Below are 24593 nucleotides of genomic sequence, written 5' to 3'. Positions count from 1 at the left end.
GAACTTCTGTTTCATTCAGTGCTGTATCTCAAGTGCTTAGAACCAGGCTTGACATATGGTGGGGACTCAGTGTGAGCTGGAAGAATGACTAAATGGATCAATTAATGAATCTATCATTATTTTTTAACAGCTACGTGTTAAGAGGACATTTGGGTTGTCGCAAGATTCTGTGACTATAATGTTGTTATGAATTACTCCCTACACACTTTTCCCCAAGAGCTAGAGCATTTCGGATCATTGCTGTCTAGGCTTATTAAGTGGATTAGTGAGGAAGAGCGGATAAAAAGGGAGGAGCGGGGCGCCTGGGTGGCTCGGTTGGTTAAGCGACTGCCTTCGGCTCAGGTCATGATCCTGGAGTCCCTGGATCGAGTCCCGCATCGGGCTCCCTGCTCAGCGGGGAGTCTGCTTCTCCCTCTGACCCTCCCCCCTCTCATGTGCTCTCTCTCATTCTCTCTCTCTCAAATAAATAAATAAAATCTTTAAAAAAAAAAAAAGGGAGGAGCGTTATTTGTGTAGCACAAAATGGTGTTAAAAAGCCTAGGGAAGGCTAACGAGACAGAGGACAATCACTTCTTCCACATGTCCTTTGTGTTTAGCTGGAGGGCGGCCCATTCCAGGAAGCCCTTCTGCAACGCCATCATCCTTCATGCCGTTAGCACCCATGGGTACTTCTCTGGTTGTACAAACTGCCCCCACCTGAAATGATTAGACGATTGGTCTCTCCTTTCCATCGAGACAGTTGACCACCATGAAGACAAAGTTTGTGACTCACTGCAAGCTGCAGGCTTCAGTGCCTGGAAGAGGTATATTGTTTTCATTCCAACAAAAGCTTATTCACACACTTAACATGTGTCAATGACGATGCTAAGAGTTGGAAGCCACACAAATGTAACAGTCTCTTCCCTGAAGTGAGCACAGTCTAAATGAGGAGACCTCTTACAGTGGTCACAAGTTAGCAAGCAGAAACCCGGTCTTCTGTCCAATATCCATCAAGTGATTGACAACAGAGGCTTGTTCTATAAAATCATGAAACTTGTATTCAAAAAACACACAAGAACTGGATCAAGAAGAGAAGTTTAAATGACCTGCGTGACAAATGGTAGGTAATGGAATGCTGTTTATACCGCTTTGCAGGCCTGATCCAGGTTCAAGTCCACGCAAAATAACAATTTACAGTACTAAGTGAAACTTCAGGTAATGAGCTTGAGTTATTAGAGACTGTGGCATTGGAAATCAATTTATGCTTGTTTGACAGTTTTCCATAACCAGCATAGGCTAAAACAAATGGAACCAATCTCCCACCTAGAAGCATCCATTTGACTTTCATCCTTCCCTCCCTGACTAGCCTCAGAGCTGCTGCAGTGCCTGAGGGCATGAGGAAGGTGAGGCCCAGAGAGGGAATGGATAGAAATGATATGCTCACACAGTGGAAACTAAAATCTTCAGCGACTTCACCAAACACTTGATATTTAACCTCCTCGGTGAATCCCTCCGAAGAATCTGACAACCCCCTCTCGAGAGTGAGGCTACCTTGAGAACCAGGACATTTTTCTTAAAAGCTAAAACAAATCTGGCATCATCATAAAGGACAAAAGAAGTTCAGAGAAGGGGAAATATGCGGGTTTTTGAAGTCAGAGAAGGAGGGGAGGCTGACACAGGAAGAAATGAACTGCAGGGCAGAGCTGATGGCCGCTGGGGGAGGGGGAGACTCAGAGGCACCTGCCTTGGCCTGTGTTTCCTGGGAAGTCTCCCTGGAGGAAGAGGCATTTGTTGGGTAGAGCTTTTCTCTTCTGAGGGAACTGACTCCTTAATTTATAAAGTGTGGCATCAGTACTTTGCTCAGTCAGAGCTCAGGGCCTTCCCACAGAATTTTTCACCAGATAGTCTTGCTTTTAGTTGATAATTATGCCGGCCATGAAAATGCACCTCTCAGATCACCCGCTGTGAGGAGCTTCATTGGTGATGGTCCTGGCAGGAGACCATTACCCTGTATGCATTGTGCTACCCACAGAGCGCTTTTGGCTTGTGGCTGAGCTTGGTTTGAGTTTCTGGGAGACACCAAGTCCTCTGGCTAGAGGCTTGGGCTCCCCGTCGCAGGCCTTGGCAAACCTTTCCTAGAACGGGCCTGCCATCTCAGACTCTCCCCACCCTGTTCCTCCACACCCCAGACCCGCAGAGCGACCTGACGGCTCTCTCAGCCTCCTCTGGCTCCATTCCTATTTCCTCTCTAGGCATTTCCCCCCCAAAACCTTCTACACAGCTAATCCCATTGTGGTATCTGCTTCTCAGAGGACCTGAATTAACATGGTCTTATACATTCTGAAAGCAGGGTTTTGGGGTGGGTTTTTTTGGGTATTTGATTGTGCATAAGGTTCTTTATATGGGACATAGTGAGTTGAGGTGAGAAGAGGTTAATTAGGAACATGGGCTTGCAGGTCTGAAGGCCTGAGTTCCCCGCCTCTCCTTGACTCCTTCCATCTCTATGGTCTTGAACAAGGTATTTGACCTTGCTCTCTAGTTAAACCTGTTTCTTTTTTTTTTGAATTTTTACATTCCCCATATTTTATTTATTATTTTTTATTTTATTATGTTTTGTTAATCACCATACATTATATCATTAGTTTTTGATGTAGCGATCCATGATTCATTGTTTGCATATAACACCCAGTGCTCCATTCAATACGTGCCCTCTTTAATACCCATCACCAGGCTAACCCATCCCCCCACCCCCGCCCCTCTAGAACCCTCAAGTTTCTTTATCAGCAAAATGGGGATGATAAACTACCTACTTCATAGAGTTGTCTCAAGATTAAAAGGTTATATGTGAATGCAAGATTTCAGGTGCACATAACAATAGTTGCTCTTCATTGAGGGCTTCCTATGTGCCTTATATTACTCACTTAACCTTCACAGTTTCCATATGAAATATCCAGCTTTACTGATTAGAAAACCAAGGTGCAGAGGGGCTGGGAGGCAGAGCCAGAATTTGAAGCCAGGCCCCAGAGCCCGAGGTTGTTAACTATACCAGATGTTCTTCCCCACATCGCTAATGCTTGGGGAATACCTGCTGAGCTTTCATCATTAAATCTGGGGGATTTTTCCACTTTCTGTTCCTGTGACTTTGACAAGGGTCTCCAACTAAAAACAAACTTGTGACTTCATAAAGGCGAAATGAGGCAGGGTACATAAAATGCCCAGCACTGTGCCTGGTGTTTCGTATGTGCTCACTGAATTGTAGCTCTCATAATTATCACTATTATTCCTCTCTCTTTGCAGTATCGCAGTGAAGCATGGGCTGTGTGTCCCCGGCTTCAGATGGGGTGTCTGGCTGGCGGGAGCTGAGATGCACTGGGAAGGAGCCCAGCTATAAATGCTACAGCAGATTAGTCAGTTCCGATATTTTCGGTATACCCTTTGCAAGTCTGCATCCCTTTATAGGAACTTTGCCCTATTCTCACGCCTTCCTGTCTGGCTCGGTCTGCCGCCTGGCCAGGGCCATCAGTAATATATGTCCCCACAGGCGGCTGAAAGACGTTAAGGATTCATGGTGATGGATCAGAGTGCTGGTCAACCTCTGCTTGTGGACTGTGTGGAAGGCTGGGTCTGTAGGCTGCCGTGGTCAGCCTCCAACTGGAGGGGGGTGGGAGGAACCCCACAGACAGCTGTGCTGGGGAGCCCAGCTGTGTGCATGGCTGCCTCATCTTTAGGTGTTTGTTATAGCACAAATGTGTGCATGTTCTTTCTTCCTAAAATAGCAGGGGGAGAACAGAAAATACATATGGAATAATTCTTTTTTGCTCTTCTCACCATCTGCGTCATACTTTATTAACGAGATCGAACCAAAATCATACAGGTGTTCTGGGGCATCGTAAGCAAGCTTGTTAACAGGCCAAGTTTGTTCTTAGCATTGTCATCCTCTCCTCAGTGCCCCTCCCATGCCTCTCTAGATCCTCGTCCCCGCAGATGCATCCCACCTCCCTACTTTGCTTGCAGGTCTATGGGATTTGTGGCTTACTCTCTCAGAGTTCTATCTGATTAATTCTTAATCTCGTCAAGTCACTCATAAAATTTAATTGTACAAACATATGAACACCTAGAGTGCTAGGTGCGTGGAAGGATGTAAGGGAATATAATGTGCGCTCTGTGCCTTCCAGGGACGGACACTCCAGACTAGTGGTGCTCACACTGAAGTGGGCACCGGAATACCCTGGGGGCCTGGTGGAAACACAGATTGCTGCTCCACCTCCAGAGCTTTGGATTCAGTAGATGGAGAGTGGGTCTGATCATTTGCTTTCCTGACATTCCCCAGGTGCTGCTGCTGTTCTCCAGGGACCGCATCTGGAGAACACTGGCTAGTCAGAGACACATACATCTGCAGGTCTGGAGGGCGGGCACAATAGAGGCCACGTTGCTATGTTGGCAGAGGCCAATTTCTGAGTGGGTCATCCTGGAGGGGGTGGCATCTTTGCAGATTCCCAGGGGGCTTCTGGAGACGTGATGGTCAAGAAGTAGTTTTCATGCGTTACATTCACACACTGAGACAAACCAGGGAAGAGGAGTCTGGGGTGGGTAGCAATGTTGGCATTCCTAAAATCCCTTGTTGACTGTCTCCATGACCTTGGCCAGTACTTACTCTACCCCGGTAACAACTCTCAACTGGTGATGGGCTTTTTTTTTTTTTTAATTTTTTTTTTTAAGATTGTATTTATTTGACAGAGAGAGACACAGAGAGGGAACACAAGCAGGGGAGCGGGAGAGGCAGAAGCAGGCTTCCTGCTGAGCACGGAGCCCGACGCAGGGCTCGATCCCAGGAGCCTGGGATCATGACCCGAGCCAAAGGCAGACACTTAACGACTGAGCCACCCAGGCGCCCCAATGTGATGGGCTTTCTTATCTCTGAGGTGGGACATCTCTAGGTGCATTCTTCGTAGTCTCCTGGGGTCCCAGCTGGACAGAGGCCCAGTTGCCCACAATGGTGACCTGATCATTAACACTTGTATAGCTATCCTTCCTTTCCTTGTCTTAATTGTCCATTCCCCTCATGGCACCTCCTGGGATCACCTCCCAAATAAATTATTCGCACTCACTAACTTATCTCAGGATTTGCTTCTAGCGGAAACCCAAATGAAAACACTTGCTAAATAATCAATCAAGTGTCATGTTAGAAGAAAGACATTTCCAGATGTGCAAAGTCTCTAGGAACCTTTTGAAGGAAGGTATTGAAGAATGTGCTCTACCAAAATGGACCACACATCAAAAAAGAAGAAGACATGTGATACAGAAAGCAGCACTCAATGCAGGAGGGAGGTGAAGGGAGCCCTGAGGGTGCTGATGTATATAGCTGGGTGATAGCTGGGTGCTGGACACACAGGGCCACCAGGTCAGCTTGGAGCATGGCTGAAGGCTCTGGGAGAGAGCTTCCTTAGGAAAATAAACTTGAAAAAGTACTGAATGCATTTGGACTTCTTGGGAAGTATGTTTAGACAGTTGTCAGTTTGGTCTTCAATTAGTGATAAGAACATAGCATGCTATGTAAACTTTTTAAAAAGAAAAGGATAATTCAACTCCAGGAAAAACACAAAGTTATGAGTTAGCCATGTTATCAAATCATAATGTTTAATGAGCCAATCAAAACTACAATAAAACTCCTTTGGGAATTTGGGAGGTGTAAGGAGCATACCTGGGAAGCAGGACTGTAAAGTCTTATCTTCCCTAGGGCAACGTCGATAAAAAATGCCCAAAGCTGAAAAATCAAAAGATAGCAATTCAAGCATGGTGTTTAAAGACATGGGGGTAAAAACAAAAATACTCAGCTAAAGGGGGTAGATGTGGCTGCCTTCAGATGAGTGAGAAATGGTGGGAAAAGAGAGGATCTAAGGCTTTCCACAACAAATACTGAAAACAGTTTGACTCTTTACACTGTACGACTGTGTTTGCCTTGAGGAAAACAAAGAAAAAATTCGATACAGTACAATACAAAACCTCAAATGAAGAGTCAGCTTTTCAAAAAGGAAACTCTGACCCCAACATCTGACTAAGAGCTGCTCTCTCATGTTCTCTCTGAAGGAGGGACATTAAACGCTGTAAATCTCATCTTGGGTTTTCTGGTTGGTCTCTCCAGTTAGACTCCAAGCTCCTTGGTCCCAGAGATGGTGCCCCAGTTAGCTCTGTATGTCCAGCCCCCACGCAGGGCCTGGCACATAATTGATGCTACACTGATGTTCATTGAACACATGCATGAATGAAGGAGCTTCATCTAGAATAGTGCACAGGGAAGCAGTGATACAGAAGAGCAAAGGCTCTAGTCTGCTGAAGAATTTTCCAGAAGGCTTTACAGAGGAAGTGGTGTTCGTCAAGTGTCTGAAGAGGGACTGGGTGAATGGGCAAGGTGGAGAGGGGTGACCTAGGCAGGTGAAGCAGGCCGGGGATGTGAGAGAAGACATAGACGCTTGTGTGTGTGTGTGTGTGTGTGTGTGTGTGAGAGAGAGAGAGAGAGAGAGAGAAGAGAGGAGTGGTCCACATCAGGCTGTACTGGTGGGCAGAGGTCAGCAGAGCCTTGTAAGCTACTTCATGGCTCTTAGAGGCCACTTAGCCTTCTCCTGCCTGAAGATCAGAGATTCCCAATGTTGATTTCTCATCAGAATCACCACAGAAACATTTTTGACAAACATGTTGCTGGGCCTCACCCCGAGAGATCATTAGCTATAGCTCTGGGTCTAAGTTTGTCAGAAGATAGATGGCACAGGATGAACCAGGCTTGGGGACAGGCTTGGGACAGGGGGAGTGTCTGAGTTCAGGCTGCTGTTACAAATATACCATAGATTGGGTGGCTTTACAAACAAATATTTATTTCTCACAGTTCTGGAGGTTGGGAAATCCAAGATTGGGCTATGAAAGGTGCTGGCAGATCTGGTGCCTGATGATGGCCTGCTTTCTGGTTTGCGGACGGCTGTCTGCTTGTGTCCTCACGTGGTAGAGGGTGGAGAGAGGAAGCATGCTCTCTCAGGCCTCTTCTTGTAAGGACACTAATCCCATTGGTGAAGGCTCCACCCTCATGACCTAATCCCCTCCACAAGCCTCACCTCCTTAAACAATAACCTTAGGAATTAGGCTTCTACATATGAATTGGGGGGGGGGGGCGGGCACACACATTCAGTCAAGAGGAGGGAATAAGTCGGGGGAGGACCAAATCTGGGCTTTAGAGTCAAGAACCACATTGGAGACTGTTCCTAAAAGCCAAAGATGATGTAGTTTAACCTACTTGAATCAGAACAAAATGAATAACACCTTTGTGTTGATTTAAAACACGAACACTACAAAAGAGCTATGTTGTGAGGCCTTCATTATTACTAAATCTACCATGTTCTTGCTGAAATGAGGTGATTTAAATAAGGAAAATTAACATCGATTTACAGATGACCTACTTTCATTACTGGAATAGAATGGGCTCTCTAGTTTTCTTTCTTCTAGAAATTATAACAGTGAAATACGTCCTAAGGTAAGCTTGCGTATTTCATATATAATATGGGATGCTGGTGCTATTCAAAGATTCCAATTTTATTGAGGGAAAACACTTTAAAAATACCCTAAGGATGGGGCGCCTGGGTGGCTCAGTTGTTAAGCATCTGCCTTCGGCTCAGGTCATGATCCTGGAGTCCTGGGATCGAGCCCCACATCGGGCTCCCTGCTCCATGGGGAGCCTGCTTCTCCCTCTCCCACTCCCCCTGCTTGTGTTCCCTCTCTCGCTGTGTCTCTCTCTCTCTCTGTCAAATAAATAAAATAAAATCTTTAAAAAAATAAATACTCTAAGGAAATGCTGTTCCCTAGATATGCATCGTTTAATTCCTATCCTGATGTTCATTTATTTTGGTCTTATCTTCCTTTAAAATCAGCCAATATCCACTGAGTTCCTACTCTGTGCAAGGCCTGGATTTGGGAAGCAAGCAGCTTAACTGCTGTAGGGAATATAAGAAAACATGAACCATGAGCTCTGTTCAAAAGTAGTTTACAAGCTGGCTGGGGAGATAAGACACATGACAAAATTACTAATGATCCGAGATACTGTATGCTAAGGTCAAGTCAATGGTGCAGAGGACACAGCTATGGGAACTCAGATGAGGGGGAAAGAGCTGTGGTCAGGGAAGGGAAGGTTTCTTGGAAGAGGTGTGATCCGGGCTGACCTTGAAGTCTGGGTGGGATTTCACTGAACAGAGTTGAGCAGAGAGTCCCAAGGCAAGGGGTAGAGAGGACACAAGTCCAGAATGGGGAAGATATAAGGCACTTTCAGGAGACAATGTTAGATTGAAGGAAAGCACTTCCTTGGGGATTGCTGGAGGTGAGACTGGACAAAATGTTTAAGGCGTGACCATGAAGGCCCCTGAATGCCAAGGTTCCAAAAGAGTAGGCAGTAGGGAGCAGCTGATGAGCTCTGATTAGGTTAGAGAAGCAGCAGATGAACAGAGTATTTGGGGAACGTAATCTGGAGGAAGAGTGTCCAGTGGATTAGGAAAATCATGAGCCAGGTAGGAGGCTGTCATCACAGGGTACATCTGAGGGATGGGATTCTGAGTTAGACCGTGGGATCTGGGTTGACCAGAAACGGAAGGTGGCCAGCAACCCTGCAGTGAATGAGGAAGCAGGCTCAGGGACAAGAAGAAGGAGGCGAGGAGGCAGCCCCACACAGAGGCTTTGTACACGAGTTGTTGGTGAATGGTGGCATTGCTACCAGAAACAGGAGGGTCCAGTGGGGATGCTGGTGTGGAGGGAAAGAGAAGGATTTTTGTGGCAATCATGTTGCGTGTGAGCAGGCTGCAGAAGGAAATGTAGGCCAGCAGCTGAGATGTGGGACTTGGTGTAGGAGACAGCTTGCAAAGGACTCATCCCCACAGAGCTGAGAGATCAAGTCGAAAAGTGGAGAAGGTTCTTTCATGCAACAATCTGGTCTGTACCTGTTCTGTGCCATGCACCTCTGCGGTGCTGGGGACACAGGGTGGGGAGAGGGTGGGGTTGGGGGGAGCCAAGCAGACCCCTTCCTTGCAGAACTTGCATTTCACTGTTGGGAGCTCACCTTACAGCAGCAGTTTTACAAAGATCTGGGGGAGAGAAGCTCCAAGAGAGAGATGGCAAGCAGAGAGCATTCCATTTTTAGGGGCAAATAAATAAAGCTGAGTATTGTGGAAACCAGGACTCTTCTGAACTTTAACACAGAGAAGAGGAGTCAGAGAGAGTTGAAACTTGGTATCATCTTGCCCAGGACCACTGAAGGACCCTGCCTAGTTGTCCCATGGGCTTGTGTTTTTAGGCAGAGGCCATGCAATCTCTTCCAACCTTAGACTGTGGATTAACTGAGGAAACTGTGTGACCGAAGTCTCCACGTGAGCTGCCTACGAGGGACCAGAAAATATCACTGAATGGCAAGCACTCAATATTAGCCTCAGGCATTCAAAGGGAACCAATGAAGCAGTTGGAAAATGAATCAGTTAATCGTGTTCATCACATCAGTTCCTCACTGGGTCCAACAATTTCTTCAGAGCGGCCGGGGATGCTTCGTAATGAAAGCCAGGCTCATGTTCCCATCAGCTAAATGAGGCCTCTCATCACATGGTTCTTCTCAGAGGGAGAGCCAGTGATGTTGATGTTGATGTGACTGATACATACGTATTGACCAATTAATCGTAATGGCAGAGAGCTGAGATCTTGGCTGAATCTTGCATGAACCCAGAACAGTGCTAGAAATCGGTGGTGGATTGTAGCCCTCCCCTTAGGATAGTTGGCCCCTAGCAGGTGCAGTAGAAAAGGAGGGATTGTCTGGGACTTCCAGAGTCCCCTCTGCCTCTCTGAAGCCCGTGGGACAGAATCCCCGCTTGCCTCTCTCGTGTGGCACTTGGTCCACAGTGAAGCAATGATCTCTTCACTTGCCAAGCTTCTGTCCTGGTCTTGGAGTTCTTGAGGTCAGGGACGGTGCCTTGCGTCTTCACTTCTTAGTCCAATATCTGACACAGGACGCAGGTGCTCCCTGAAGGTCTGCAGCAGGTGCGCGCCCCCTTCGGTGCCTCTCATGTGGAAGGAATATGCGTGGCAGCCGCCACAGGTACCGTGAAGCGGTCAAAGCCACCACAGGAATTCCGCAGAGTAAGGAACCAGTTCTTCTTTTCAGATTCAGGAGTTCTCTTCCAGCCCACCTGGAGGAATTTGTGAGCGAGAATGTGAACACATGTGCAGGAGAGTATCAAATGCTGTGCAGCCCTGGGGTAGCTCAGCTTCTAAAGTCCTGCTAGGAAAAGGGTATAAAGCCCTGGAAGTGAATGGACTCAGCTGTCCACAGAGACTGCTGGGTAAATCAGGACTGAGCCCCATGCACAGGCCAGTGACACCAGGGCTGGTACAGGAGACTCAAGGACCCTCCATAACTTTCCTCTTATTTGTTACTCAAACTCCCTGCCACCCTCCACAACACTAAAATAGCCTTGCATCAGCCATGAGCTTCTCTCCCCCACCCCCTCCCCAGGGGCCAAGGCCAGGCTCCTGAGTTGCATATAAATGAGTCTGGAGACCCTGATGAGAAGTTAATAGTATGGAGGCCATGTGGATGGAAGGAAGCAGATCATTCTTGGCACTAGCTGGAGAACACAGAGGGTGATGGGGGAGAGAGCGGGGGGCTTGGGGGAGATCTGCCTAGGACTTTATAGCAGGCAGTCCAGGGGTCCCCAGGAGATCCAGGGGACTGAGGCAAAACAGAAAGTTTCATGTTAGAGATTTAGCAGAAAAGAAAAACAGAATCAAATGCCCCCTCCCCTAGAATATCTTTCACTCTGTGTCTTGGGCTCAGCAAAGAATTGGCCTAACTTACTGTGCCTTCTGCATTCATTTTGAGGCACCCTAAATGCTCTCATTAAATAATACAATATCTTGATGTATTCATTATTGTGCATAAGAAGGCAGAGATGTAGATGGCATAGATTACAGAAGGTTGTTATGAAGGTTGATATTTAAAAACAAAACAAAGGCTTCCCGTGTAACAGTATAGTGAGATATAGTTTGGATTCTTTGCTTACAGGTAGAAGAAACCAATTAAAACAATGTAACACAAAGGCAGGAATGGGTAGGGGTTCCCTATTCATTGGGAGGAATAGTGAGACAAACGGCTCCCCAGAAGAACAAAGCCCACGGTCCAGCTCCCAGGGTCTGGGAGCAGGAACTCAGTGACTGTCTTGAAGGTCCTGCCCTCAGAATGACTCAGCCCCAGTTGGCTTCCTGTTTGTGTCATTTTGCCTCAGAGTTGGGACAGGAGGCCAGTGGCTTGGCTCAAATTAGGTGTCCCTCCTTTGGTCACTGACGTCATCCAGGGAAGAGGCAGCGTTCCAGCCCACATCAGGGGCCATCCCAGAGAGCTGGGGGATAGAAGGAGGCTGTGGTCGTGGGGGGCTGGGATGGGACTGCTAAACCATCCAGAGGATCTGCGCAAGGATCAAGTGAATGTCGTGCTCCTGGCGTGAAAGAGATACTCCGAAGTGGTAGCTTTTAATCATAAGATTAAAAATTGCCATATGCTTCAATTAGACTGAACTCCCCCATTCCATGGGATTTCCGGCAAATGAGGCCTTTACTTTTCTAACTTGTTTTAATTGTTAGAATTTACTTGTAGCTTCCAAAACACACCGAGATCACAAATAAAGCATTCTAAGATTCTTTGAAGTCAACATGTTTAAGCTGATGAAAAAGATAAATTGCCCTCTACGGTCCTTACATATTTACACAGAGAAAGAGCTGAGTCTGGCCACCAGCCGCCTGCCTCGGCATCCAGGCAGGACTGAGCCATTCTCTGCCTAGTGGCTCCAGGCATATCCGTCCCCTCCGTGGACTTTAGTTTCTTGGTCTGTGAGAAGGGCTTTGAGCTGATGAGGAGTTTGAACTGGATGGCCCCAAATAATGCCTAACATCTCTATGCTACATTTCAGGATGAAAAGCTGTTTGACATCTACCATGACATTTGCTTCTTCAAGTGCAGCACTCAATCATTGCATAAACTTTATAGAAACCTCTGCAACCACCATTTATCAGTGAGAACAGCCCGTGTCTTGCTGTTCCAGTGGTCCGTGGGCATACGGGTAAGGGCCATTCTTCTCCATAAGCCTGCAAACATGACAGCCTCATCTCAACCTCATAGAAAAGTAACCCAGGCAGAAAGAAACCGAGCACGACACAGCCCTGGAGAAATCAGTGTGAACTCATTAGCTTTCCATGCAGACCCTCATCAGGAAATGAGGCACTATTGTAATACCTTCGAAGCAAGACTCTTTGGCTTCCCCCCTCATGATAATAGGTTAATTCACAAGCAGATCTGTTTCATTTTTCAGGGTGGAGGGCGTGTAGTACCTAATTTCCTGTTCTCTATCAAAATTAAGTTTACCCTTGTGGTTTTGCACATTGCTAAATTGGTTTAATTGTATTGGTGGTGAATGGTAGTGTGAATTTGTCCTTGGAGGCTGCTCATGAATGCCATGGTGGGCAAATATTTCCTCCTAAGTGATCCTTGATGCCCAATGCTCCATTCAGTGTTCCACGTGAATAAATTCCGGTTTTCCCTACTTTTATTATTTGTGGACATTTCCTGGTCCTCTATTTAAGGCCATAGGTTTGGGGGCTGCAAGCGATCTTAGAATCCACTCCCATATTAACGCAAGTTAATTGGATTCCTGAAAGATGAAGTGAGTTGCTCAAGGTCACAGGACTTAGAATTCAGGTTTTCTGATACTCTGTTGAGAGCCCTTTACACTTCACGGGTCTTCCCAGAAGGAAGATTGCAGGAACGTTCTTCTATTATGTTGGGTGTCATTTCATAAACAAATAGTGACAAACAGCCAGAGCCGAGAAAGAGTGGACCAGTGGAGGGAAGGCGTGGGAGGGAGCACTGCATTATAGAATTCGACACAGGTTGTAAATTACAGGAGGGACTGGGAAATACTATGTGATGAAGCTGGCTTTGTAAAACCCTCATCCAAAACACCAGTGGGCGATGAAGATGATTTCAGTCACAGCTTTCTTAAATTCCTGCAAGGCATTTTCTAGCTGCTTCTGAATCCCAGCACTCCATTTCTAGGCACCTGTGTTTAAAACCAGTCAGCGAGGCAGTAGGCTGAGAGTTGCTTTACGCATGCCGTGACCCTGGCCATCCTATTAGAGATGTGTTACTTCCTCTCCTGGGCTGGCGTGGACTCCCCAGCCACTCTCTGTTCTGGCCCTGTAGGGAAAGGAGGAAGAGGATGAAGGGCTGGCCTGTCTCCACCCAGTCCTGCCTGAGGGCCCCAGCTCAGTGGGGACTCCTTTTGGGAGGGAGAACAAAGGTAGAAAACATGGCCAAGACCCCCTTCGGTGCTCAAGAGCTGGGGGGGCTTTGCACCTTGTGAGGGGCCTGACGGAGCTCCAGTACCTTCCCCGCAGGAGGAATTTCATCTTCCAGGTAAGGTCAGGTTCCCATTCCTCCCGGAGCCACCAGACTCCGGGGGTACAGTTTAGAGATCCTCGGCACCTGGGATCCAATTTGTCACCACTGGTTCCCATGCATTCTCTTACCGCAACTACCTCTACTTTGTTATACGGCATAGAAAACATGAAACTTCAAAGGTTTTGTTCACTGTCTGAACACACCGCTGACAACCAGCCCAGATGGGTTCATTTTCACCACAAAGACGTCATCTGTCTATCGCCAACCCCCACACCCCTCAGATGGTGTCTCAAACATCCCCCCACCAATAGAAAAAAAATGAAATGGCATCCACCTCTCTCATGCTCCAGAGAAGGCTCTCCTGGGCTGCTGTGCTTGGGTCACCTGGCAGAGGGTTTGGGGTAGGTTCCAGGACAAATCTGTAGTAAAACGATTTGGAGTCGGTCCACCTGCCCTCTGCCAGTGATTCCCCTTAAAAATAGATGTGATTACAGCAAAGGATGCCTGGTGATGAGAGTGTGGCCACACAGTCCACGATTTCCTTTGGTCACCTTGGATTCTAAACTGGCCACAGAAGGTTGGAGGAAGGGGAGAGGACAGTGCTCCCTGGGGATGGGATTCCTTAGCCAGTGAAGGTGATGGAGATCTGAGGAACTTGGATTGTCCTGCTGGCTTAGGGGCAGCTGAGAATTTCTCTCTGGGAACAGGCACTGAAAGCCATCCTTCCTTCCAGAGCCGCTCCTAGTGACGGGCCATCTGGTCACCAAAATGTGTCCCTTTTTTACTGGGGCTCTTTTCCTCTTACGGGGCTGTGAAGGAGCCAAGGCTTAGAGAAAAAACCAATTACTTTTGCTTTTTTTTCAAAATATAAACTTTTACAACCGATACAATGGCTTAAATACTTAAATCATCTGAGAAACACTTATCAAACTCTTTATACTTGAAGATTCGATTCCTACCAGCACACAGTTTGAAATCTCACTTTAAATAAAACAATTTGTTTACAGCGATCAAGGCTGCTAACGGGGAGGCGGGCAACACTTCGAGGGGAGGCCAAGCCAGCCCTGTCAGGAGCTTTCCATTACTGCCCACCAGGGAGACAGGAGCCGGCTACACGGAGGGAGGGAGACAGACGTTTTCTTCTTCCCACCCCTCCCGACCATGGCCCTGGGCATTACGTGGCTCGCTTCAGTGGCAGCGTGGCCTGATGGAGAGGTTGCTGGAATCTGGAGACTGGAGGTGAGCCTACTCACTGTCTGCGGAACCTGGGGCAAGTCACTGGCTCTCCCTGAATCTTAGTTTGCTTCTTAACCAAGTAAGAGTAACGTACCTGCTTTGCAGCCTTGCAGAGATGAAATGAGATGAAGCTTGGTAATCAGCGCCTTCTATTGACATTTAATAGGCAGGGTTCGGCAAACTGTCAAGGGCCGGACAATAAACATTTTAGGCTTTGCAGACCCTATCATCTCTGGCAAGCTACTCAGCTTGGTCTGGTAATGAAAGCAGCCATGTTTCTCCCCCATTTTACAGTTGAGCTGACCAGGTGGGTAAGCAATTTGTCGAAGGCCCTAGTAAGGGGCAAAGACAGGATTTGAATGGAGGCAGAAGTAGATTTATTATAAAGCTAATGAACCTTAAGCTGCAGGGTCCCCCTCTTGCATACACTACTTCCAAAGCTCTGGAATGTGTTCACGTGTTCATAAATGTTTAATAAAATTTTCAAAAGTAAAATATGCTGTTTGCAATCAGTTAAGACCACTGTCTCTTTCCACTCCAACTTCCCACCCACCACACTTCACCCTTATGGATTTGATGTTGGAAATGGCTGTGGGCATGGTTGGGATCTGGCTGCGGGGATGGTGAATCAGGTAATGTTTTGTTTAGTTAGCGGGATTTTTTTTTTTTTTTTTTTTTGTAGTTTGCAGTCACCTCTGCCTAGAGTTAAATTATCGTTTGCCTTCTGGATGTAAGAATGCTTCTAGGAATGCTCTTGTCATTGCAGGTGACTGTGTTAACTCACCTGCAATCATGAGAGGTTGTACCTGGTATTTCACCCCAGAATTATGTAAGAAGTGGAGAAACAAAGCTTGAATTGTGTGAAGCTATGAGGTTGGTTTATGGGAAATTCTTCCAAATGGTACACCTCAAGTATATAAAAATAACATGGTGGAGTTTGCTCAAACTTAACAACAATCCTAAAGATTGCATGATATTACAGCTAAGTTGTAAAGCTACAAGAAATGTTTCTGTTATCGGCAAATAAAAAGCAAATGTTAATGAATTGGGCTAGACCAAAGATCTATTTTTCTTTCTATTTACTGTGTAGAAAATGTTATAAAATCATTGTCACACGAAGAGATTAGACAGTAAGCAGCCAAAAGGAAAAAAAAAGCAATATAGGTAAAATGGAAAAGACAGGAAGATAATTAATAAAATTATCATGCTATTTTTCTGGATATTGAGACTGTGGTATTTGTCAAATTTAAAATTTGCTGTAATTCCTTTTCCTGTTCCAAGTCAACTTTATGATCATATTTTTTGTCCTCTTTTTCTTAAACACTGTGTGAGTTTCAGGCCCCACAAAACTTGCATGTGCCTGAAATCTCGGGAATCTGAATACAAATACACGCTCTTGATGCCTCCCCCACTTTATCACACCTCGGTTGGTCACAATTGCTCATGTGCACCCACAAAAAACACACTTGCCCACATTCACCCAAAATTTTCCAATTGATTTTAAATTTACAGACAGGATTGTTTATGCAACCCCAATTTGCAAACCTCTGGCTGAGGGGACCACACACTCTGTTTCTGCTTTCTCAAATCACATCATCAGATTATTGACTTTTTACAAAAATTTCACTTACTATCTCCAGAATTTATGCGGCACTGGAAGGGCTTTGGTCTTTGGAGGGTAGATTGCCCAGCATAGTGTGATATAGGATTTCTGTGCAATCTCAAGCTTCCTCAGGCAGGGTCCCCAGCAGCACGGAGACCTCTGGGAATTTCTGACCTCCTCCATTTGCCTATATGGCAAGCCTAGGCCAGACCTGGAAGTTTACCGTCCTCAGTTACTTCATTTGGGAAAGAAGAAGTGAGGGAGGAAGGTGTTCGGCATGTGGGCTCAGCTAACTTACTCATCATTTGTTCTTGGTTTTTCTTAGCTGAAGGTGAAGTTAAATCATTTACAATTACTGAAATAATTCTTGTATGTTTGGTCTTAATTCTGTTATCTCTTGTTCTGTACTTTTGGGGATATTTTTGGGTGGGGAGTTCTATTTGGTTTTACCTCTTGCTATGACTGTGGTTTTATATTTTTGAGCATCTTCATTGTGGCTTGCCTTTATTTTTTAGTATGAATGAAAGTTGTCCTTCTTGTTTTTAACCTTTTAAAGAATATTTAAACTACAATTTCTGTAATTATCAAAGTCAAGAGTGGAACAGTGCCTTCTGACTTGATCTAATATAAAAAAAAAATTAAGTATACGTTTACTTCATCCGTTTTAATAATGTAACTTAGAGATGAGAACGGTTACTTAAAAAATATATTCGTAGTCAAATTCCTCACTTCCTTCTTTGAGAAAGATTGTCATGGTAATTACCTGAGCTACTTGTCTTTGCCTCTCTTTAAGATCCTTGAGGTAAAGCACTTTTGGAATCTGGGTACCATGCTTTCCCTGGAAATATATTCCTCAACCCCAAGAACTCAGTGACATGGTGTTAGGATAGTTGCTTTCCTCATTTGGTTTATAGCTGTATGTTTGCTATCTCCTGCAGGGAAATACGTATTGTCCTGCTTTTGAAAGGAATTTCTTAGGGGTACCTGGGTGGCTCAGTCAGTTAAGTGTCCAACTTTTGATGTCAGCTGAGATCTAGACCTCAGGGTTGTGCATTCAAGCCCCACACTGGGCTCCACACTGGTTGTGGAGCCTACTTAAAAAATAAAAAATAAATAAAGGAGTTTTAAAAAAATCTAAGTCACAATAAATGTGGTACTTAAAACTATGCGATACAACTTATATGATGTTATAGACTGAATGTGTTCACCCAAAACTCATATTTTTTTTAAAGATTTTATTTATTATTTATTTGAGAGAGAGAGAGCACAAGCAGGGGAAGCTGCAGAGGGAGAGGGAGAAGCAGGGAGCCCGATGTGGAACAGGGAGGCCGATGGGGGACCCTGAGATCATGACCTGAGCTGAAGGCAGATGCTTGACTGACTGAACCACCCAGGTGTCCCCCAAATTCATATCTTAAAACCCTAATCCCAGTGTGATGGTATCTGGAGCTGGGCCCTTGGGAGTTAATTAGGTCATGATGATGGATCCCTCATGAAATGGGATCAGTGCCCTTATAAAAAGAGGCCAGAGAGCTAGCAAGCTCTCTTTCCACCATGCAAGGATACCATGAGAAGTCAGCTAGCAACAAGAAAGAGGGCCCTCACCAGAACCTGACCATAGTAACACTATAATCTCAGGCTTTTTGCCTCCAGAAATTTGAGAAATACATTTCTGTTGTTGATAAGCCACGCAGTCTATGGTATTTTGTCACAGCAGCCTGAAATTACCAAGATGTATGAGGTGCCTAGAGTAGTCTCATTCATGGTGACAGAAAGCAGAATGGTAGCTGCTGGGGGCTGGGGAGAGGGGGACATGGGTAGTTATTGTTTAATGGGACTGAGTCAGCCTTGCCAGATGAAAAGTCCTGTGGATGGGTGGAGGGTGGTGGTGGCTGAATGTACTTCATGCTACCGGCTACATCCCAAAAATGGTTAAGATGGGAAATTTTAGGTTATGTGTATTTTATTCCAATTAAAAAATTGTGATGTTGGGGTGCCTGGGTGGCTCAGTTGGTTAGGCATCTGCCTTCCACTCAGGTCATAATCCTGGGGTCCTGGGATGAGCCCTGTGTCAGGCTCCCTGCTCAGTGGAGAGTCTGCTTCTCCCTCTGCTTCCTCCCCGCTCCTCGAACCGCGCCCCCCCCACCCCGGCTCATGTGCTTGCTCGCTCTCTCAAATAAACAGGTAAAATCTTAAAAAAAAAAATTGTGATATCAAATACCCAGTAGTAATACTTAGTAAATTCATGCTAGATTTATTTACCTTATTTTTTCCACTGAGGCCATCAGTGACTTTAACCAAAGATTTGGGTCTAGGAGATCTAGGATAGGCATCTGTATATTTTAAGAGATTTAGGTAAGTCTGAAGCCTCCTGGTTGAGAATCTCTACTCCATTATTTGATAGCAAATAGTGCTTTTGCTTATCTTCTGCCTTGCTCAATGGTGAGCTCTTTGAGAGCACACGAATATTCTGCTCACCCCGTACATTCCCTACAGCATCTAGTCAAGTCCTTGGAAACAGGTGTTCAATAAATAGCTATTGAATTGAGGAAGAAGTAAAATATAAATATTCCCCACATGGTGGCATTATCCAATGACTAATCAAAAGCCACCATCCTTTAAGCTCTGGGACTCAAAAGCAGGTAACCTGTCGACTCCCTGTAAGACACTAGTCAACCACACTTTATGGCCAGATCTCCCTGGCCTCTCAGGATGAAATATGTCTGGGGTGTTGGGGACTTATGAGTTCATATTGACACCATCATTAATCAGATGCTCCCTCTAAGTGTGCAACCTCATGGAATGGTATAGTGTTTGTTTTGTAAAAGTTTAGAAGCTGTAAAACAAAAACAAGACAGTTTTTCTCCTCATCAAATTCCTTAGTACCTTGGCTCTTTCTAGTCTAAACAAGATAGAGTAAGTGTCTCATACGATGAGAGTGTCAGATAAATAGACGCCCCCCACTCCGGGCGAGGACGCTCATGCTGTATGAAAGAGACGTCCAAGGGCCCCAGGTAGCTGGAGGCAATGATGGAATCAGGAAACATGTGGACAAGAGGATTGTTTGCATCAGGATTTCCCGTTTGTTATAGAGAAGACTCTCACAGCAAAATAAACAAGGACACATCAGTTCAAAAAATGTTCCTCTATTCTGTATTCCCAAATGTTCTATGCTAAGTATGTTAGAATCAGAAACAAGCATTATTTTTAAATCAGCATCCCTGATTTCAAACCTATAAGGTATTTGCCATGAGCTGTAAAAATGCTCATCTCTTAGTGCCCAAGTGAGAATAACCAACTGGGTTCTTTAAAAATCATTGGGATCGGGGCACCTGGGTGGCTCAGTCAGTTAAGCATCCGACTCTTGTTTGACTGGGGTCATGACTGTGGTATTGTGGGATCGAGCCCCATGTTGGGGGCCCTGCATTCAGTGGGGAGTCTGCTTGAGATTCTCTCTCTCCGCCTCCTTCTGCCCCTCCCCTCCCACTCTCTGTCTCTCTGGAAAAAAAAAAAAAAGATAAATCTTTAAAAAAATCATTAGGACTTGGACTTGACAATAGAAGATGTAATAAGATCAAATCCTTGTCTGCACTAGTTCATTAATTTATTCAACAAATAATTCTCGCATGCCGATTATGCTCCCGGCACACACTTGATGCTCTAAGTACAGCAGTGAACTAGATCACCCAGGTCCCACACACAAGCTTTACTTTCTGGGAGAGACAGACGCTGAACATAGTTACATAAGTATTACTTTTTAATGAAAAAAATTTAGAAATCATTGACATAATTGACATGCAATAAATTGCATACATTTAAAGTGTTCGATCTGGTAAAATTTTACACATGTATACACTTGAGACCCCATCACCACAATCAAGGTATTGAACATATCCGTCACCTCCAACCATTTCCTCTTTTCCCTTGGTAATCCCTCTTCCCCTCTGCATCCCAAGCAACCACTGGTCTGTTCTGGTTTTTTGGGTTTTTTTTGTCACCGTTAGATTAGTTTGCATTTTTTAGGACTTTATCCAAGTGGAATCAAACAGTATGTACTCTATTTTGTCTGGCTTCTTTCAGCATAATTGTTTTGAATGTTATTAATACTGTTAAATATGTTGATAATTTAGTCCTTTTTGTTGCGGAGGAGTATTTCATTGTATGAACGTACTTCATTTGTTTATTTTTTTTTAAGATTTTATTTATTTGACAGAGAGAGGCAGCGAGAGAGGGAACACAAGCAGGGGGAGTGGGAGAGGGAGAAGCAGGCTTCCCGCTGAGCAGGGAGCCTGATGCGGGGCTCGATCCCAGGACCCTGGGACCATGACCTGAGCCGAAGGCAGACACTTAACGATTGAGCCACCCAGGTGCGCCTACATTAGTTTATTCTTTCACCTGGGATGGGCATTTAGATTGTTCCTAGTTTTTCGCTATCCCAAAATGTGCGCTCTCTCTCTCTCTCTCAAATAAATAGGTAAAATCTTTAAAAAAATAAAAAATAAATTGTGATGTCAAATACCCAGTAGTAATACTTATTAAATTCATGTTAGATTTATTTACCTTATTTTTACTGAGGCCACCAGTGACTTCAACCAAAGTCAAAGTTCAAAGCTGCTATGAGCATTCATGCACAAATCTTTGTATAGAGATATGCTTTCATTTCTCTTGGGTAAATACCTAGGAGTAGAATGGCTTAAACATATGATAGGTATATGGCTACCTTTTGAAGATACTGTTTAACTGTTTCCCAAAGTAGTTGTACCTGCCGTTTCACACCCCACCTGCAGTTCATGAGAGTCCAGTTCCTCCACATCCTTATCCACACTTGGTATAGTCAGTTTTTAAAATGATAGCCATTCTAGTAGGTGTATCATGGTTTCTCGTTGTGGTTTTAATTTGTATTTCCCTAATGACTAATAAACACAATCATTACGTAATTGCGGTTGTGAGAGCCCTGAGAAGAAACTGCAAGAATGGTGAGGTTGTGTGAGGAACAAATCTCAGCCCTGTGGGTGTCTTGTCTCTGCAACACCCATTATCATATGGTTGCCAAAGCACCCCCCTCCCCACATCTTCCTAGTGCATTTAGTCTTTGGATGAACTTGACAGTTGGAAATACTTTGACATTTAGCTACTCTCAGTCCCTCTAATATAGATCACTATATTAGAGTGATCTCCATTTGGATATGGATAAGCCTGACTCTCTGAACTGGGCCATTTCCAGCTCAGCATTTTTGTGGGTGTTTAGTAAATGACTGAGCTTTCCTGGCCTCAACCCTACCCCTCACACTCCAACTTTCCCAAGGAAGGGATGCTCAGAGCCCTTTTTATTTAATATTTTATTTATTTACTTGAGCATGATCAGGGCAGATGGGGGGAAGCAGAGAGAGAGGGACAAGCAGACTCTGACCTAGGCTTGGAACCCGATGCGGGGCTCAATCCCACAACCCTGAGATCATGACCTGAGCTAAAATCAAGAGTTGGACGCTCCACTGACTGAGCCACCCAGGCACCCCTCTGAGCCTGTTTCTTAAGCTAGTACAAGGACCAGGGTAAAATCTTGCCATTGTGTCATGTTGACAACATGGCAAGATCACAGGCCCAAAGAGATAGTTGAAGACTAGCAAGAAATATAACACTTGAGTCATAGCTCAGGGAAAGAGAGGGGACACAGAGATGGCTTATCCTGTCTGGTGTCCTCCGGCCCCTAAGGCTATACCGCAAAGTGGTTCTGCTCCCTGCCAGTATGGGACCTAATAAAAGGGAGCAGGATACAATGGGTTGGTTCTGTGAGTCGGAGAGACGAGGAGCCAGACTGCTTAGCATCTAGGGTCTTCCCTTGCTCCTGAAGTGAGTTTCCTGCAGCTTCCTAAGAGGAAGGAAGGAAGAATATAAAAGTCAATATAGCAAAAAGCTGACTTTTCACTGGTTTTTATAGTTTCCTTTTTAATCTCTACAGTTAGTTACTCCTTGGTCCCACGAAAATTCCATTTCTCATTTCTTCAAATATTTAAAATGTTTTCCTACTTGTGGCCAAATGGAAACTTTAAAAAAAGAGAACCAAGAACAAAAATAAGAGAACGTCCTTTGGGGATGTTTGCAGGAAGAATGAAGACAGCGGGTATTTCCAAGAGCCGTTCTGGGCTACTCATCACAACAAATCCAGGGCCTCCGCAACAGGGCAGTTAGAACACTTCTCTGGAGAGCTTCCGTTCCTCACCTCTTCTCTGTATCAAGCCATTTAGCTCTTGACAGTACATCGCTTTGCACCTCCTCTGCTCTCCCCAGCCATGCTATCCTCTCTTGTACCCCCAGGGTGCCTATGACAGCCCGATGTTTTTTGGCCTTCTAGAATTAGAACCCTTTATCCCTGACCTAATGTTGTAACCTCTTTCTTGTCCCTCAGAATAGTCTACTGCAAGAATTTACTTTTAAAGTTATAAATCTGATTTTATTTGGAAACCCTTTCCCCAATGTATTCGCCAGTTCTTCATCTGTAATGTTTTGGAGGTTTCAAGTGGTCCCTACTTTCCAAACAGGACTAGCTCACCTACCAAACTGCATCCAATGCTAGCCTAGACTGGCAGATGAGCCACCAGCATTTTCCTGGTTGTCAGAAATGTTTGTGGAGTGACGGGTAAAAATTAGATGGAATTAGCCCAGTGCTAAGCATCTATGAGCATCATCTTTTATAATCCCCACTTGCCCTCAGGGATAGATACTATCATTGTCCCAATATCACGGATGAGGTTAAGTTACTTGCCCAAGGTTATACAATGGGTAAGAGGCGGTACAAAGAGTCTACCCCAAACCCATCCAGCTTCAAAGCACAGGCTTTGAAGCCTCGTGCTGCGGCACTTCTCACCAGTTTCTGATGATTCCTGTTTGGTTCTATCACATCCAAATAAGCCAAATGTCTTTCTCCATCTGGCTGTGACAATGCTTTGCAGCAAATTTATCACATGTGACTTCAACTGACTTCTCCACTTCTTGCTCCTTTGCCTTAAGCATTGTTTGTTTCTGGACCACCATTCTGCTCCTAGGAAGATTTTGCAAATCATATGATAGTCCCTGCGCCCAAAGAAACAGAAACAAAAGAACATACCCGGAGCTGTTCTCCAACACATTGTCATTAATCTCGGGTAGGATACGTGGATTCCAAGTGGACCCCTCTCAAGCCAACTCAGAATGTTAGATTATGCTGTCCTCACTATGCTGCGATCTTTTTTTTTAAATTAATTTATTTTTACCTTTTTTTTTTTTTTTTAAAGTAGGCTCCATTCCCAGTGTGGGGCTTGAACTCACAACCCGGAGATCAAGATCTGAGCTGAGATCAGAGACGGACACTTAATTGACTGAGCCACCCAGGCACTCCTGCCATCTTTTTAAAAAAATATATAAAATCACAAAGTTCCATTTCTATCTTGATTTGTATAAGTGGCTTTATTTAATTATTTGCCGTCATCTTTATTGATATAGCTTTAAAAGTTGTAGTGTCATTTTGGGGATGCAGATTGGCAATACAACTCGCTCTCTGTCTCCAAAGAGAGACTACGAATACTCAGCTGTGTTCATGTATCTCCCCTCATTTTATGTGACAAGGAATATTCATGAGTATGCTATCGATATCCAAATAAGACACATTAAATTCTGCTTCTGGGGAAAAGCTGCGAAGGGTCAAACAGGCAATTAAGACCTTGTCTGCTCTTAAAAAGGATGATGTTTACTTCCCCCACTGCAAGAAAGACTCCAGATGGAAACTGAGATTTACAAAAGATGAAACTGTTCCCTGATTCATTTCTTCAGGGCTGAAGTTTAGCTCTCATTAAGTCTGAAAATGTTCAGAAGATGCTTGTTCAGATCTCTCAAAGATTTATGACCCTACTTGCTAATTTCTGCCTTTCCCCAAATCTGGGAGGAGTAAGTGAATATTTTCTCTGCTGAAGCATTTAGAATGGGTAATTGCTTTCACGCCAGGCATTTTTATGAAATCAAATAATAAACAGTGTCTTAAATTCTTTGTTTCCCTCAAGTTTCATGAGCTTGAAAGAATTTCTGTGGAGAATTTTATTTCTTACGCTGCAACTTTAATAACTCCATTAAAGCTTTTGCTTTTCCCCTAATACCCAGCTGTGTATATTTGGGTGTGGAATGCAGTTTTCTCTGGCCACAGCTCAGAAGCAGCTTCTTAAAATGTTTAATTTCTTTGAAAATGTGAAACACAAACAAGTTTCTCCTGGGAAAATAATGGGTATGTATTGACTAATTTGGAGGTCTGCAGATTTTCTCTGTAAAGGGCTGGATAATAAA

Source organism: Leptonychotes weddellii, chromosome 6, assembly GCF_054177405.1.
Source record: "Leptonychotes weddellii isolate Sample4059 chromosome 6, ASM5417740v2, whole genome shotgun sequence".
Taxonomy (NCBI): domain Eukaryota; kingdom Metazoa; phylum Chordata; class Mammalia; order Carnivora; family Phocidae; genus Leptonychotes; species Leptonychotes weddellii.
Note: the sequence above shows the minus strand (reverse complement) of the source record.